The 16,739-nt window shown below is 48.9% G+C and overlaps 1 pseudogene; it reads right to left on the bottom strand.

The window, feature by feature from the left end:
* Nucleotides 1-15,235: 15,235 nt before the first annotated feature.
* Nucleotides 15,236-16,494, bottom strand: LOC100601599 (annotated as a pseudogene).
* Between the last annotated feature and the right edge of the window lie 245 nt (nt 16,495-16,739).

Raw genomic sequence — 16,739 nt, 5'->3', positions numbered from 1 at the left:
CACAAATATATATACATACATATACACACACATATTCATGTATACACAATCAAAGAATATAATTGAGATTTTTAAATTATAGGAATGGTGAGTCAGGAATGTAATCATGGCATACAGTTGATGACATATGAACCCACATCTTATTTGACTTCTTCAAAAGAAATTTCTATTGAAGAGAATAAGCTGGAGAAAAACAAAACACGCAGAGAAAATTTGACAACTTTTACTGCAGATCGTGTTTTCCCTGCACCCCATAAACATGTTTTAAAACTATTAACATTCATTTCACATTCTTGGGTTAATATCTAAATATTCTTATATAAGTATAAATGGTTGCAAAAGATATAATTTATTGTGTATTTTAAATAATGATTTTTAAGTAGAATTATCTTAATACATTTAATGCGAATCAAATCTATCTAAATACCATAGTAATTTTAGAACTAGTGCTTTTGACATACAATGATGTTGAAGGTCCTAGACCACATAAGAAAGTCACCAGGAAGGCATCAGTAACAGGACAGTTTTCAATACCTGTATAGCAATGGGCAAACAATAAATAATAACACAAATCTAATAAAAGAGGGTGATAAACAGCCTCACACTGAAAACCATGGCTTAGTAAATAAAGTAAGATGATGATCTGATGTATCCCAAATGAACAGAGATACTTGAGAAAAAGCAGAGTAGGACTGTATGTTATATACACTTTATATACTTAATCAGTGAGTGGTCATTAGAAACAAAGAAGCCTCAGCTCCATGACATAATTAATCAGATTCTCTGAGGCCATGAATAAATATTTTCACAAAAATTCTAGATTTAAGATCTGTGATGTCTGAGAATAACTTAGTGCATGGAAAGAATAACTCAATAATTTCAAAGAAAGAAAATAGTCATGAAGCCCTTAAGTGAAAATAGATCAAAATAGTTGAGAAGTTCTTCAAAAAAATCTGATAAGAATGTAAAATATTCCAATGAACAGGAAAAGGGTGAATGAGTGAATTCTCTAAAGCAGTGCTGTTCAATAAAAATGTCAATGAGAATTACATATGTAATTTTAAATTTTATTCAGGACAGAAGCCTTCCCAACAGTGCACCTTAAGAAGGGAAGATCCCATGGTGCCGGGCACTGGGTGGAACCCCTGGGCTGGAAGGCAGGGAATGGGGTGGAGTTACAACATCAGGGAGGTTGCTGGGACAAGGGGAGATAGACCGGGCAGAGGCAGCCAGGTACATACAGTCTAAACCAGGAACAGAGCAGCCCCCCATCATTCACATCAGTAACCCCAAATTTCATCTGAATCTAGACATCTTGACCCCATCCCAACTACTCTCTGCCTGCTCTCTGTTCTGGGTTCTGCTTGACAGTGTGAGTGGGACCTGGTTGTTTACTGTGTCTGGTTCACTTCTGCAGAGTGGGAGGAGGCAGTGGAATAGGAGGCTGACCATGAGGCTGAGGCAGAAGCTGAGGTCAAGGAGGCAGAAGGTAAGGCTTAAGGAGGCAGAGGGTACACGGGGCTTAAGGGAGTGGTGAGAATCCCCAGAGCCATTCCTCTGGCAGCAGGAAACCCACCAGGAACACGCTCTCCCACGTGCATCCACTCCTCCTGTCTGTAAGGAGATTCATCTCTTGATGGCCTGATCAACAAATGTTGATCTGGCACTGGTTTCCTTCTTCTGAGTCAGGCAGAGTCTGGGACCCAGGAGCACATGTGTGTAAAAGACAGCTTGCTGATCCCCTAGGCCTGCAGGGTGCACCTTGGTAAGGACTTTTCTATGGGAGAGGCTGCTTCTGGGGAGAGCTTGAACTCAGAAGAAGGACATTTATCGATGCCTCATGTTTTGTTTAGAAGATAGACAAGAAGAGGAAGCTAAGGAGACTGTTGGGCATCAGGAGAGGTTTTAGGGTGGCAAGGCAACCCCTCACAGCAGCTTTGGGGGAGAATGTCACAGGGCTCTTTCCAGGGAGCGGGGGCAAGAGGGTTCGAAGGAGGAAAGGACAGAACTTGGTGGCACTTGCAGGGTTATAGATGTTGAGCTCTAAACATTTGCCCCTCCTCATCCCACAGAAGCTGCACTGGTGCTGCCTGATGGGAGAGGGAACACAAGTTCAGCCCCCTGGTCTGGGCAGGGGAATTGGGCCCGAAAGTCACATCCACACCTGAAGCTCAGGTGAGGTAACTTGCAGGGTGAGGTGCCTCTAGGTTAAAATCTCATGCATGGATGGTCCGTGCCTTAGGTCACTGCTGTGGTCATTGCCATGCTGCAGCATCTAGCAGGGTTCCAGGTGGACCCAGCCATGCCTCCAGAGGGGAGGAAACAGCCAGCTGGGGCTTGAAATCATGCCCATCAGCTTCTGCTCTGTGGCCACCAAGAAATCCAGAGACAAGCATTAGGCAAAAACCTGGGAAGGGAGTCTAGGGCCAGGAATACTGGGGCCCTTTTCAAAGAATCCCTCCTCACTGTGAAGGCCGAGAGAAGCCAAGCTGCTTTGCTCAGAATGGATGAGTGTGAGAGGCTTTGTTTAAAGTTTCACATTGAGCTTGTGTGTGCCCTGAAGGACTCAGCCATTCCTTGAAACATCCCCCACTGGGCTGCTATGGGAGACAGAGTGTGGGATTTGCAACCCCAGCTGCCTTAATTTTTGTTGATGCTCCTGGAATCAGGGCTACCCAGGGATGGAAAAGACTCACTGTGCAGATGGGAAAATGGAGGCCCACAGAGGCCCAGCTCATCAGAGGCAGAGCTGCGACCGGATCTGGAGCCCTCTGACCCTGTGGAAGTGGCTGTGTTCTTCTCTCTCTTCTAAATGGCCCAGTGGGGGAGTCCAAACCCAAGCCCAGGTGAGTGGGATGCACCTGTGGTAAAGCCTGGAGCAGAGGCTCCGTGAGGGAGGATGATGGTGGAACAGGAATGCAGTGTGGAGCAGTGGGCATGGGCTGGGAATGTGCTGGGCACAAACCACCATACACAATTGTCCAAGTTGTGCACTAAACAGGGGCCTCTTCCTGAGGGGGAGAGTAGAGGCTGAATTCCACCCTATATTTCATTATTAATTGTGCGTCCCAGGACAGATGGAGCTATATTCATCTAGAGGAAGGGGATGGATGAGTCACAGCCCTGGAGAGATACTCTTATCTCACAAGATGGTCAGAACACCCTCTATGGTTGAGCGGGGACCTGGGATAAAAGGGAAGCAAATCTGGGGGAGCCAAAGAGTGAAACTCTGCCAGCCTAGGCATGACAGCTTCAGAGAGCCAAAGAGGGGCAGGGCAGGGTGGCTGGTTGCCACACCTGTGAAGCCCACCCAGAGGCAGTGGGTTTGGTGGGCATGGGAGCACTTCCCTTCTGATCACGCTAAACCTACCAGCAGATGGTGTCACACATTCCTACAGGCTTCTTCCCATGTCAGTGGAGACTTTGGAAACCAGCCCAGCCCAGCCCAGCCCTCCCAGTTCCATTCATTTCCCTTGCACCCTTTCCTTTCCTGGCTGCTTGTACACTACAGTATCTCATTTCACCTCCACACACCAGAAGGCAGATTTCACCTCCACGGACCAGGGCTGGTGACCTCCCTGGGCCTCATGTCACACACTACGTATATGTTAGGACCGGGACCAAACTGCAGGACTCTTGGGTTCATTGGGAGATTGTGCGGGGTCAACCAGCAGGAATTGGAGTCAGACAAGTGTGTCATCTTGTCACAGCTTGTTTGCTTCCTAGTTGTGTGTCTTTAGCAAGTCGGTCTACCTCTATGAGCATCATTTTCCTAAATCACACTGATGGTACCTACTCCATGGGCATATGAAGGATAAGATGGGCACAAAATGAAATGACATGTGTGAAAGAGCTTTGCATGCTCCCAGGTGCTGAGCAAGGCGGAGGACTGCTATTGTTGATGTCAATGTCAGTATCATGGTTGTGGCTGGTTGAGGCAGTGGTGGAAAATGCTGCAGGAAGGAGCAAGGCCATGCCTGTTCCCTACACCTACAGTTTCTGAGTCCAGAGTGGGGTTGAAGATCACTGATTATTCCTCTCTCCAAGAGGCCATTCCTGGCCAACTTGGTGCCACCCAAGATCCCCAAATGACAGAGTAGATTTGATGTGAGTGGGCAGAGCAGGCCTGAGCTGGGAGTAATCCCAAGGGCCCCCAAAGAGTGAGAGACTTTGTAACCTCAAGTTAGGGCAGGTTGCAGGTGGGATGATGTTTAGCGCAGGCCAGGCTTGGTGCCAGCCCTTGAGCATGGTCGTGGTTTCAGGCTGCAGTTGCCCTTTCGTTTGTGATATGGTTTGGATCTGTGTCCCCACCAAGTCTCATGTAGAATTGTGACCCCCAGTGTTGGAGGTGGGGCTCAGTAGGAGGTAGTTGAATTACGGGGTGTCATTTTCATGAATAGTTTAGCAATCCCCCACCCTCTCAACTTGGTACCATATAGTGAGTGAGTTCTCATGAGATAGATCTGGTTGTCTAAAAGTGTGCAGCACCTCCCCTTTCTGTTTTCCTCCTTCTCTGGCCATGTGAATTGCGGTTCCCTGTTCACCTTGCACCATGATCAGAGCTTGCTGAGGCCTCCCCAGAAGCAGAAGCTGCTAAGATTTCTGTATAGCCTGCAGAACCATGAGCCAATTAAACCTCTTTTCTTTATAAATTACCCAGTCTCAGATATTTTCTTAAAGCATTATGAGAACTGACTTATATACTTGGCCAGGGACAACACTTCCAGAGGCCTTTTGCATTGAGGTGGTGGGTATCTAACCCACCCATTTTTCCCTTGGACTCATCAGCGTAGCAGACTTTGCGCCCCAGCTATCCACCCAGAGGACATCCACCAGAAGCACATGAAGAAGGACCTGAGTGAGCTGCTGAAGCTGATCGAAGCTTACTTTGAGAACAGGAAGTAGGAGGAGAGGGAGCTCAGTTCTCTTAAAGACAAGATTGTAGGCATCGAGTCTCCCCATCTAATGTGGCCTCAGGTCCCAGCCTGTTCTCTATCCCTTTCGTTTGGCCCCACCTCCTCCAAGCAGCCTTCCCTGGAGCTCCAAACCCTTCTCAAGGTGGGCTCTCCTTCAGGAGACCTGCAGTACTCTGAGCTGCTCCTGCAGCCCTGGCTGGGTCTTCTTGGGTCTCTGCCTTTTCTCCTCACCAGACTGGATGCTCCTTGACAGCAAGAGCTCAGTCTGATCAGTTTCCAGGCCACCACAAGGCCTGACTCAGGACCTGGCAATGGAATGACTGGTCACATGCCTGTTGTCCACTCTTGTCCTTGTGTACTCCTCCCCAACCAATGAGGTGAACTTGAGTGTGACCTGCAAAATCTTATATTATTCTACTGCTGAGCATGAAGGTTGCTGTGATTCCTTTTGTTTCTCTTTACCAAGCTTGCCTTTCCACAGCTGTGCTCCTCTGGCTTGAATGACCTAGCCACCTGTCTGAGCACAGAGCACAAAGCAGATGGCAGAACAGGGTGGGGAAGGGGCAGGAACAGTGGCAGAGCTCAGGCGGAGCCTGCCTGACATTTCCCAAACCGTCGCAGGCAGTCTCGCCATGAGTAAGGTTGGATGTGGGCCATCCGCAAGTGCCCGCAAGTGCCCGCAAGTGGGCAGTCCTTACCTAGCCAGGGCACTCTCTGTGAGGCCCACCTGCTGTGGGGCTATCTCCTGCTGAAAGCTGAAGGACTTGGAGGAAGAGTGCCACTGTCCTAAGACTCTGGGAAGGAAAATTCCCCATGAGTTCTCTTGTGGCTCTGTCAGGGTCCAGCACCTGCAATGCCACCTACTCCCCATGCACGCCTGGGTGGACTTTGCCTCTTCTCCATAGGCAAAATGGCAGGCCCAGCAGGCTGAGCAGCTGCGCATCTGGAATGAGTGGAAGGAGCAGCATAACCTCCTGGCTGGGAGTGACCCTCAAGCCCAGGCCCACAGAGCCCCTCAGGCTCCCATCTCCTGCCGTTACAAACCTGATATTTTAAGAGACTCTCCAGCCCTCATCCATTCCCCAGTCTAGGCTTCATGGGACATAGGGAGACCCTGTAGCAAGTGGGAAAAACAAGAAGCAAATTTGTGGTAGTCAAGAAATGAAACTCGGCCAGGTGCAGTGCCTCACGCCTGTAATCCCAGCACTTTGGGAGGCCGAGGCAGGCAGATCACAAGGTCAGGAGATCGAAACCATCCTGGCTAACATGGTGAAACCCTGTCTCTACTAAAAATACAAAAAAATTAGCCAGGCGTGTTGGTGGGTGCCTGTAGTCCCAGCTACTCAGGAGGCTGAGGCAGGGGAATGGCGTGAACCAGGGAAGCAGGGCTTGCAGTGAGCTGAGATCGCAACCACTGCACTCCAGCCTGGGTGACAGAGCAGGACTCCATCTCAAAAAAAAAAAAAGAAATGAAACTCTACCAGCCTGGGCATGGCAGCTTCAGAAAGCCAAAAAGGGGCAGGGCAGGGCGGCTGGTTGACACACATGTGAGGCCCACCCAGAGGCAGTGGGTGTTGTGGAGGTAGGGGACAAGGAGCACTTCCCTTCTGATCATGCTAAACCTACCAGCAGGTGGCACTTTGCATACCCACAGGCTTCTTCCCATTTCAGGGGGACTTCCGGAAACCAGCTCTTTTCCTGTGCAGCTTTCTTCTTGTGCAACTGCTGAAGATGTCACAGTAACAGGCCCTCTTGGGTAGCTCCAAGCTGGAGGGGATGATGGAAACTAACACTCAAGAATCTGGATCTGATTCATTTGCTCATTTTTCACTCATTCGGTAGACTCCTGTGTGCCAGCCTTGTGCTGTAAATATACACTCAGGAAGCTCATTACACAGTGGGAAGAAAGATGAACTTACCCATAAAGACCACCAACTTCAGCCAAGAATCAGGGATTCCTGTCCTTGTCATTCATTTGCTGTCTTTCCCCTTTCTGAAAATCAGAAAGATGGGTTTCAGTGAAAGGAGGAGAAGAATAGGAGGAAATTTGAGGAGGACACCCTAGAAAGAAGGCTTTGTCAAACATGATGCATTTTGGAGAATACATCCAGGAGGAAGGGGAGCAGCAGGGATCCCCAGGAAGTCCTGGCATATTTGTGAGGAATTAGGTGTCGACTGCAGCAGGCAGACTTTTGTTGGGTTCCAGAAAGATATTCCCAGCTGCTGTTCTTGTAAAACTGAGACCTCCTCATGCCCAAACCCTGAGCTGGTGCTCAGCCTGTTTCACTAGGAGGGGCTTGCTGGGATAGAGGGCTGCAGGCCGTGCCTGCTGGGGTAAGGGGCTGCAGGCAGAGCCTGGAGCATCTGGTCATCCCTGCAGCATCCCATCCCTGCCTCCAGCAGTGCTCAGGAGCTTCCCAGGGGGATGGTGGAGCTGGAAGGTCTCTGTGTCTAGAGTCAGAGCTCTGGGTTTAAGGACCCAGCTTTGCCACATAGAGATGTGTGACTTTATGCAACCTCTGAGACTCAGTTTCCTCATCTGGGATGAATATTGCCTTCCCTGCTGCTTTAAGAAGCTCAAATGAGCCAAGATGGATCATATCTATGTGCTACACAGCTGTGAGGTTGTTTGTCCCTGGGAACTCACTCTCAATTACTGATTTTTGTCCCCCACTCCTCCGAGATCCTCCATTCTCAAGGTAGAAGGGTTTATGTCCAATTCATTTTCTCTATTTAGTGAAAGCAACAAAACATTTTCTTAGACTTCCAAAGTTGCTGGCTTAGAGCTAGGCTAGCGTCCCTGCCTCTGCCCCTATGGTTACCGTACTAACCAAGACTTTGGCATCACCCAGCTATCAAAATAGTCCCAGCCCTAACTACCACACTCAAGTCCCAGTTAACAAGACTGCCAGTAATAAGCATCTGAATTATCTTCTTTTTTGTTCTGTGTCTTTCTTTGCCTTTGTGTTCTCTGCCTTCTCTCTGTGCCTCTTTTGTAGTCTTGGTCTTTCTTTCTGGGGCTCTCTCTCATGTTTCCTGGTTTATCAGGCCCAGGTGGGCGACAAAACCTCAAACCTTCTTCCTCCCCATAGTTTTGGAAAAGACCCTGGGAGGGGAAGGCACTTTGCTGGAGGGTAGGAGTGTAGAGATTGGGCTGGGTGAGGAGAATGAGCCTGAAGAGAGGTGGAATGGACTGGTTAGGCAAAGAAGGGCAGGGCTGCTGGGACTCTCCGTGCCCTTGCCTGAGATTCCCCAGGGAATCCAGGTGGTTGACAGTGCAAGGTGTTGCAGCAACAAGAGCATAAGAAGCTAGTCTTTCTGCAGGCCTCGCTCCATCTCCCCCACCAACAGGGAGTTTGGGGAGGGATATGGGTCATTCTAGCTAATTCCTCCAACTCGCCACTTCTTCAGACAGAAAAAGTGGAAAGAGGCAGACTGAGTGGGAAAAGAAGAAGATTCTGGCTGAGAGGAGGAATGTTCTGGCCACCGACCACCTGAATGGAGATCAACTGGGAGGGATGGTCCTAGCACACTGCCAGCATCTGCTTGGGGAGGGAGTAGCTGTCTGACCCAGCACTCCGAGGAATTGCCAGGGTCTCAAGAGGTGTGGCTGTAGCACCCCAACCCCAGAGTTTCTCTAATAATTGGTAGAAAGGAGGGTACTCACAGGAGGTACTGCCTGCGTGAGGGGCACCTGGAATCCTCCTGGGGCAGGTCAGAGACTGAGCCCTGGGAAAGAAAGACTCTATCCCCTAGCTGAGATGCTGCATGCGCCTGGACATGGGCTGTCACGAGGCCACCAGCCACTGACACCATCTCCTGCATTGCAGATGCACCATCCTCGGGAGGTGAGGAAGATGAGAGACCACAGTGAAGCTACATTTCAGGCACACAGGCTGGCTGGGGTGGGGCCTGCCTTCCACCCACCCAGCCCTGCCCCCAAGAGGCCAAGAAGGGACTGAAGACTGGGGGACAACCTTCCTGGAGTCACACCAAGGGTAGGAGTCTCCTCAGGGTGAAGGAGGGCCCGGGCCACTGGGATGGCTCTGATGCCTGGCCTTGGGCTCTGGAAAGCAGGCTGGGGGTGGGTGGCAGGGGACACCCATGCTGCAGATGGAGAGACTGAGGCACAGGGCTCCGAGGCTTCCAAGAGTGGTGAGGAGGCTAGCACTGGCCTGTGGGGACTTTGATGTTGGCTCCGGGTGAAGTGGGCCACCACAGGGGTGAGTACAATCAGGCATGGGGGCTCAGGTGGCTGCTACGGTGTGGCTAGAGTGAACGGTTAAGGGAAGCAGGAGACAATTGTCACAGCCCAGCAGGAGGGGAGGGTGGCTGTGGGCTGTACGGAGGGTGCTGCAGCATTTCTCCGCAGATGGGCTGTGGGTGTGAGAGAGCGCTCAGGGGAACCATGCCCAGCCATTTTGGCTTGGAGCAGTCGCAGGTGGACTTTGCCCAGCCATGGTGGAGACAGTTGGGATGTGGAGTTCTGATACTGGAAATGCTAAGAGATAAGCAAGTGCTGTTGAGGGTCCTTGTGGGATAGATGTGTGGGGATAGTTACATGTCCTTGGGGACAGATGGTGTATGGCCTGACCCCTCTGGGGTGCAGCAGGCAAGGAGGTAAGAGGAACCAGCCAAAGAGACAGATCTTGGGGGAAACCCAGGGTAGTAGATTCCAAGAGAAGCTGATCCCAGGAGAGGATCAGATCTGGGTTAGGATAAACATTTATCCAGTTCCACTGCCTGCTCAGCTCCTGCCCCCACCACACACCCTGGTGCCATTGCCCGGAGTCCCTGCTTGCCCCTGCCCACCCAGCCATCCCAGGCAGGTGTTAGGTGTTTCTGTCCTGGTGGGCTCAGGCTGTGTGGGCCACTGGAGGGCCGCCTGTCAGAAGGCACTGTCTGGCAGTGGGCAGCATTGAGTCACTGTGGTCTTCCAGTCCTGAGAAACACCCCTGCCAGAGCCTGTTGGGCTCTCTCCGTCACCCCAGGGATCTCCGACCCCCAGCCTTGGAGTCCTGAGAGGGTAAATCAGAGCTCTGGGAGGCGCCTCTTCCTAGTGTCTGTCCACATTATATCCACCTGTGCCTTGGCAGCCCCCTCTTAAAGGTGGGCATATCTTCGAGGGTGGATGGCATGAGGTCATTGTCGGGAGGAGGCTACCTCTCCCCTGTCCTGGGGCCCTAATGCCTCCATCCTGGGGGATGGCACTCCAGCCTCCCCATGAGACAAAACAGGAAGGTGGATCCTACCTTAGTCCGTAGAAGGGAAAAAACTGTTGGGCTGTGAGGGTGGGGGTGGAGGAAGCCCTGGACTTCAGGAAGAGGAGAAGGTAGGGCTTCAGGCGTTCTCCTCACCCATTGCCTGCCAGGGCCTGGAGCTCTGCAGAAGGTGGTGCAGGGTCTCGAATTCCAGTGTAGAACGATGCCACCTGGCTGCCTCTGAGGCTCCTGGTTCTGCAGGTGTCTGGGAGTGTCTCCTGGTTAACTGCTTTCAAGGCCTCTCCTAGCTCACTCATGCAGCTGGGCTGCCTGATGAGTTCTGGGTCTCCCACTTGGTGGGCCTGCCACAGTGTGCCTCCCTGAGTAGGTGGGGGCTCCCCCTACAATGCTTCTTTGCCCTGAAGGCTCCCAGGCCCAGCTGGAGCACCCTGGGCCTCAGCAGAAGCAGCCATCTGGAGGAAGAAGAGGCGAAGGAGAGAAGATGCATGGCCCAGCTGTGAGGGTTGGGGTTGGGGGACTTTGTGTTGAGGCTCCTGGGAGGCTTATCAAGTCCAGGCAGAGATGCTTGAAAGGCTAACATTCTCCCTATAGAGTAGGATAAACTGAGGCTGGATGGTAGTCAGGGGCAGCCTTGGAAGGGGGTTGGGTTGGATGGGCCTCTGCTCCCCACCTCTGCCATGGCCTTCCTGTGCAGCTTTGCCAGAAGTGCCCCTAATGGACTCAGTCCCAATTAATGGACAGGAAGCTGCCTGCCATGCCAGCCACCCAGCCCTTTTGCTTTTTGCTGCCTGGTCATCGGCAACCCCACTTCCTCCATCTCTGGGTTGAAGAGCTGCAAGACTTCCTCAGAGAGCACCACATCAGGGCAACGAGGTGTGCCTGGAGGTGGGGGTGGAACCTGGGGGCAGCAGGGCAGGGCCTGTGGTCCAGTTCTCTCACCTGACATCTTCTCACTGCTATACCATGAGCAGTGGAGCCTAGTCGCGGAGAGTGTGGTAACCTCAGGTTATGTCCACCGCACCTGCAGGGTGGAGAACCAGTTAGCAGCATCAGCAGATGTACAGTAGCACCTACTATGAACCAAAGTCCAAAATAAGATGCACATTTTCCGGATGTAAGAATATACATTTCAACACATAAAATGTGTCCGTCATGATTCTTTCGAAAACATCTGCTTTTTTCTCTGCAACGTTGTGTTCTCTAAGTTATTACACTGAGTGAAGAACTCCACGGTAAGCTTATCTTCACATACTTAACAAATATGATTTTATCTTAACATCCACTGCAAAATTATAGGACAAAGCCTATTTGAATTATAGTAGAAGGTATATGAAACAATTAGGATGGCCTATTCTGAAAAATGTAGAGTTAGCTATTTCTGTATTTGTTTTCTATTAGCCCATATTAATTGCTAATTAAAATATCTTATTTTATCCTGTGAAGTTTAAACCGATCACTTGGTAATGAAAGGGGTCTGAGTTGAGTTCTCATTGGCTGGTTGCTGTTGCACCATAGGTTGATGTACCACCATTGCAGCGACTCTGATTTCTTGACAATAGCGTCTTCACTTGGGTGGCAGCTGGGCAGATGTGTACCAGGGACTACAGTGATGAGCTGTCCCAAGCTCCAGGTTTCAGCTAGTCTACCCTGTCACTGTTAACAATTCTTTGGTGTTGTGTGAAGATGGGAATAAATGGCCCCTGAATGCTGAGAACAGCTGTGAGTGTATCCTAGGGTGATCCAAGGGGTCCTGCAGTGGTTCCAGGGTCCTCTGTGGCTTCTGTCTCCTCAGTTTGTTGAGTGGATTTGCTGGTCTTGTGATCCAGGGTGTGTGCATATTGGAAGCTGAGGTCAAGGTGGGGAAAAAGCGTGATGGCCAGCTTCCTGGAGGGCACGGCCAGGCTATTTTCCTTGTGGCTCAGCAAGTTTATTTGAACTTTCTTCTTGTTAAGTGTTCCTGTGTTCTGAACACAAGGGTAAGAAAAGAAGAAAATCTCAGAGCAGTCTGAGCTCTGTGAGGTCTGCAAAGCTTATCAGGCCCTGAGAGCATGAGTATGGGGCTTCAGCCATGGCCCTTGCCCATTCCTAGTTTAAAGATATTTTGTTCCTGACTAGCTGCCTCATGCATTATCTTCAGGTTCCTGGAATCTCTAATACAAAGAACAATATGTAGCCAATCTATAGCTTATATGTTTTAATGTATATTCCTGATAAACATCTTAGAAACTGCTCTTTTCCCTTTCTTTCCTTCCTTCCTTCCTTCCTTCTTTCCATCCTTCTTTCCTTCCTTCCTTCCTTCTTTCCTTCTTTCCTTCCTTCCTAATTGTGACATACTACTGACCTTAGAACAAAGGTGATGTGACTTTCCTGCATGAGCCCTGTTTGCAGAGAAATATTGACATTTCCCTGGCCCCGCATTCAGGTGTTGTGACTTTCCTCCATCGTCCTGCCAACAGGTGGGATTGTGACCTGTACCTAGGCCCATGCAGCAGTCATAATAAAGACTTTCTTACATGGAGTTAGCCAATAGGATACATTTTGACCTTCATAGGTAGACTTAGTGCAACAAGTAAGGTCCTTGGTCTCCTAAGTTTAAAAAGGTCACAGAAGATTACAGCACTCACAAGTATTTTATAAAGCCTTTGGATTGTATAAAGAGTGACAGCAGGGCCCACCAGACAGGTGAGAATGTGACTCTCATAGACACATACAGCCAACAATTAGGATTGTCACCTTCACACAATCTGTGTGAAGTGCAGTGGAGTGCAGTCCACTGTTGGAATTGTGACTGTCATATGTGGATCTGGCAATAGGCTGGATGTTGACTAATTTCTGCATCTATGTCACAAGTACAATGTTGACTATTGTACTTAGACCAATCCAAAAGAAGATATTGACCGTAGCTCGGCTTGGGGCAGTCGGTAATGTCCTGGGTTTCCTGACTGCACAGAAGTCTCAGAGGACTATGAAACTCTAGTATATGGTATAATTCTCTCAGATGGTACAGAATATGTCAAAACAAGGCTTGGCATACAATTTAAATTGTGACTCATATGTATATCCAGTCAAAAGTTAAGTTTGTTACCCTCATATATGGACAATGCCCACTGCTGAGGTCCTGAATCTCTCATGGATGCAGTCCACAGTTGAAATTTTGACTGTCATATATGGTTCCAGCCATAAGTAAAAGTTCTTCATAAAATTCAACATTCCTTCACATTAAAAATCCTCAACAAATCAGGCATTGAAGAAATAACTTAATAATAGCCATCAATGACAGAATCACAGATAACATCCTACTGAATGGACAAAAGCTGGAAGCATTTTACTTGAGAACCAGAAAAAGACAAGGATGCTCACTCTAACCATTCCTATTCAACATACTGAATGAGTACTGAAAATCCTAACCAGAGCAATCATGAAAGAGATGAAAATAAAAGACATCCAAATGGAAAGAGAGGCAATCAAACTATCTCTGGAGACAATATGATTCTATACCTAGAAAACCCCATAGTCTCTGCCCCAAAGCTCCAATGATAAACAACTTCAGCAAAGTTTCAGGATACAAAATCAATATGCAAAAATCAGTAGCATTCTTATACACAAACAAAATCCAAGCTGTGAGCTAAATCAAGATCGCAGTCTTATTCACAATAGCCACAAAAAAAAAAAAAAACCTAAAAATACAGCATACCAAGGTGGTGAAAGATCTCTAAAATGAGAATTACAAAACATTGCTCAAAGAAATCAGATATGACAAAAACAAATGAAAAAATATTCTATCATCATAAACAGAAAGAATCAATATTTTAAGAATATTTTAAGTGGCCATACTGCCCAAAGCAATTTACAGATTTAAAGCTATTCCTATCAAACTACCAATTATATTCTTCACAGAATTAGAAGAAACGCTATTTTACATTTGTATGGAATCAAAAAAGAGCCCAAATAGCCAAGGCAATTCCAAGCAAAAAGAACAAAGCTAGAAGCATCACATTACCCAATTTCCAACTATACTACAAAGCTATAGTAACCAAAAGAGTATGGTACCAATACAAAAACAGACACATAGACCAATGGACCAGAATAGAGAGCCTGGAAATAAAGCCACAAACCTACAACAATCTGATCTTTGACAAATTCAACAAAAATAAGTAATTCGGGAAAAAGCTCCCTATTCAATAAATGGCACTGGGAAAACTGGCTAGCCATATACATAAGATTGAAACTGGATCCCTTCCTTATATATAAAAATCTACAGCAAAAAAGAAAGCTCTCAAAATCCACAGCCACTTCACTCACTTGAAGACATCTGTAAGTTGTTTTCTGTGTTTTTTACTTATTTTATTAAAATAAACTTACTGTTTGCAGTCTATAAAGAATTAACCCAGTTTCAGGAAACCGTGTTGCAGCAGGGAAGGTAAGCAACAGTTTCCCTGTCCACGTCTAGTTTCATTATGCACCCTGATGCTTCAAGATATTCAGAAAAGCAGCAGCTTGGAAGAGTAAATCTATGCCTGGCCAGTGCTCAGGGTCACAGACTCAGTAACCTTTGGAGAAAGCCAGAGGGGAAGCCTAGCTTACTGTGAAACCTTTTAAAAACATGTTCACAGGCTTCAGTGAGTGCCTGTTCATACTTTAGGAGAACATGGGCCTGGAAACATCCCATCCAGGCAGTTGAGAGGCAGCATCTTCCTCACACCCTGTCCCTGGACATTGGGGTGTCAGGGGACAGTCCTGGTTCTTCCACTGGAGAAAGGAGAATATGTTCATGTTTGACTTTCTTCTAAAACCTGTGCTGTGTCTTTGACTGCATGCTGGGAAGCACAAACGTTTGACTTCATGCAAAAAAGTCCAAAAACAACTATAAGAGAAAAGTTTTGGTAATATAAGGTCATCTCTTCAAGTCCACCTTGGAAACCTGTAACATATATTTAAATACTACAGTGAAAGGCATCTTAATATACTTTTTAAAAGCATCTGAAGTAATCTGCTAAGATTAACTGTGTAAAAAAACATTGATTCCCTTTGAGGGCACTTTGCCCTTTGAAGAAGGGAAGGTGGGGCACAGAGGGTGCCCGGCCCAGGGTTAATGCTTCAGGCACCGGTCGGCTTCCAGGGAGCCTTAGGGCGGTCCCCACAGTAATACAGGAGCTCCTTCCAGGCCTCACTGTCTCAGGAAGCGATGAGGATGACGTGAGGTGGCTGTCGATGTCCTGCAGTTTGGTTTGGCAATTCCCACATTTGCTGTGATTGATCAGTCTTCCTAAGGGATTTGTGTCTCTAGTTGCATCCAGCAGGTTTTGCTCAGATACTGAAAACGGTAGATGTAGCAGCTCACGGAGGGTCCGGTGTGTAAAAAGCCTCCTGCATCTTGGCATCGCGATCTTGATGAGGCCTCATGGTTATTTCACCACAAAGTCACTCTGGGAGAACTGCTTGATGGCGATCGCATCCCTGCCTTTGCCATCAATGAGGTCAATCTTCATTCCTTCTTTCTTCCCATCTTCAATCAAATCATCTGGTATTTTCCTTTCTTCAGACTGCAGCTCACCTTTGCTCTTCCTGGAGCTGCTTCGTACAGGGTAGAAATCCGAGAGTTTGCGAGTCGCTGCGTTTTTCCTTGAGCTTTTTTCTGGAGTGGGGGATGGCGGGGCTCTGTGCCCTTGAAGGGCTTTCTCAGAGCTTGCTTGGCGATGCTGCATTAGTGGAATCACAAAACGAGGTTAGAGTTTTGGGAGGTTCTGCTGTTTCAGATTATTGGTTTGGAAAAGGTGCCAGGGGACTTCTTCTGGCATGTTTGATCTTCTGTTCCTCGGACTTCCTGGTGCTCCTCCTTGCATTTCCTTTCTCTTCTCTTTTCCTGGAGATTCCAGCTAATGGTTTCCTTGGCATTTGAGTCGGTGATGCGCAACTGAGCTCTCTTCCTGAAGCGGGGAACGCATTCCAGAGCATTTGTTGGGGCTCAGGTAGGAATACATCTTTGATTGCCCGGTGAATACGTTCTCCCCGTCCGTGCAGGGCTCCCCGGGTCCCTCCGCTCCACCATCTCCAGCCCGCGCCGTCGCTGCCACCGCCGCCTCCACCGCGCGGGGCTTGGGCGTCTTTCTGCCCATAGCCCCGCCTGGCCCTCGGAGGGACCCTGCGCCCTCGCAGGAGTCGCCACCGCCGTTGTCGCAGCTGATGCCGCCGTCACTAGCGCCCTCGTGGCTCCCCCTCCCCCGTGGCCGGAGAGGCAGGGCCGGGTACCCGCGCCACCGCAGCCCTGGGCCACCCTGAGCACAAGACACAGGGAAGGAGGCGCAGAGCCCTGTCCTCTGCGGCCCCGCCCACTCTCCACTGCCATTGCCCACCATCCGGCGCCTGGCCCGGGGAGGGGGCTCAGTTCAGCAACTGTGGAAAGCAAAGTGGGGATTTCACAAAGAACTTAAAACAGAAGTACCGTTAGATTCAGCAATCCTATTATTGGATATATACTAAAGAAATAGAAATCTTACCATAAAGAGACGTCTATGGGGGTACAGGACAGAAACCCCTCACCTCCCAGGCACCTTCTGGGCTAAGTAAGACTTGAAAATTTCCTGCGAGGCTCCCTGCAGGG

This window comes from Nomascus leucogenys, chromosome 2 (assembly GCF_006542625.1).
Source record: "Nomascus leucogenys isolate Asia chromosome 2, Asia_NLE_v1, whole genome shotgun sequence".
Classification (NCBI taxonomy): domain Eukaryota; kingdom Metazoa; phylum Chordata; class Mammalia; order Primates; family Hylobatidae; genus Nomascus; species Nomascus leucogenys.
Note: the sequence above shows the minus strand (reverse complement) of the source record. Positions and strands in the feature narration are given on the sequence as shown.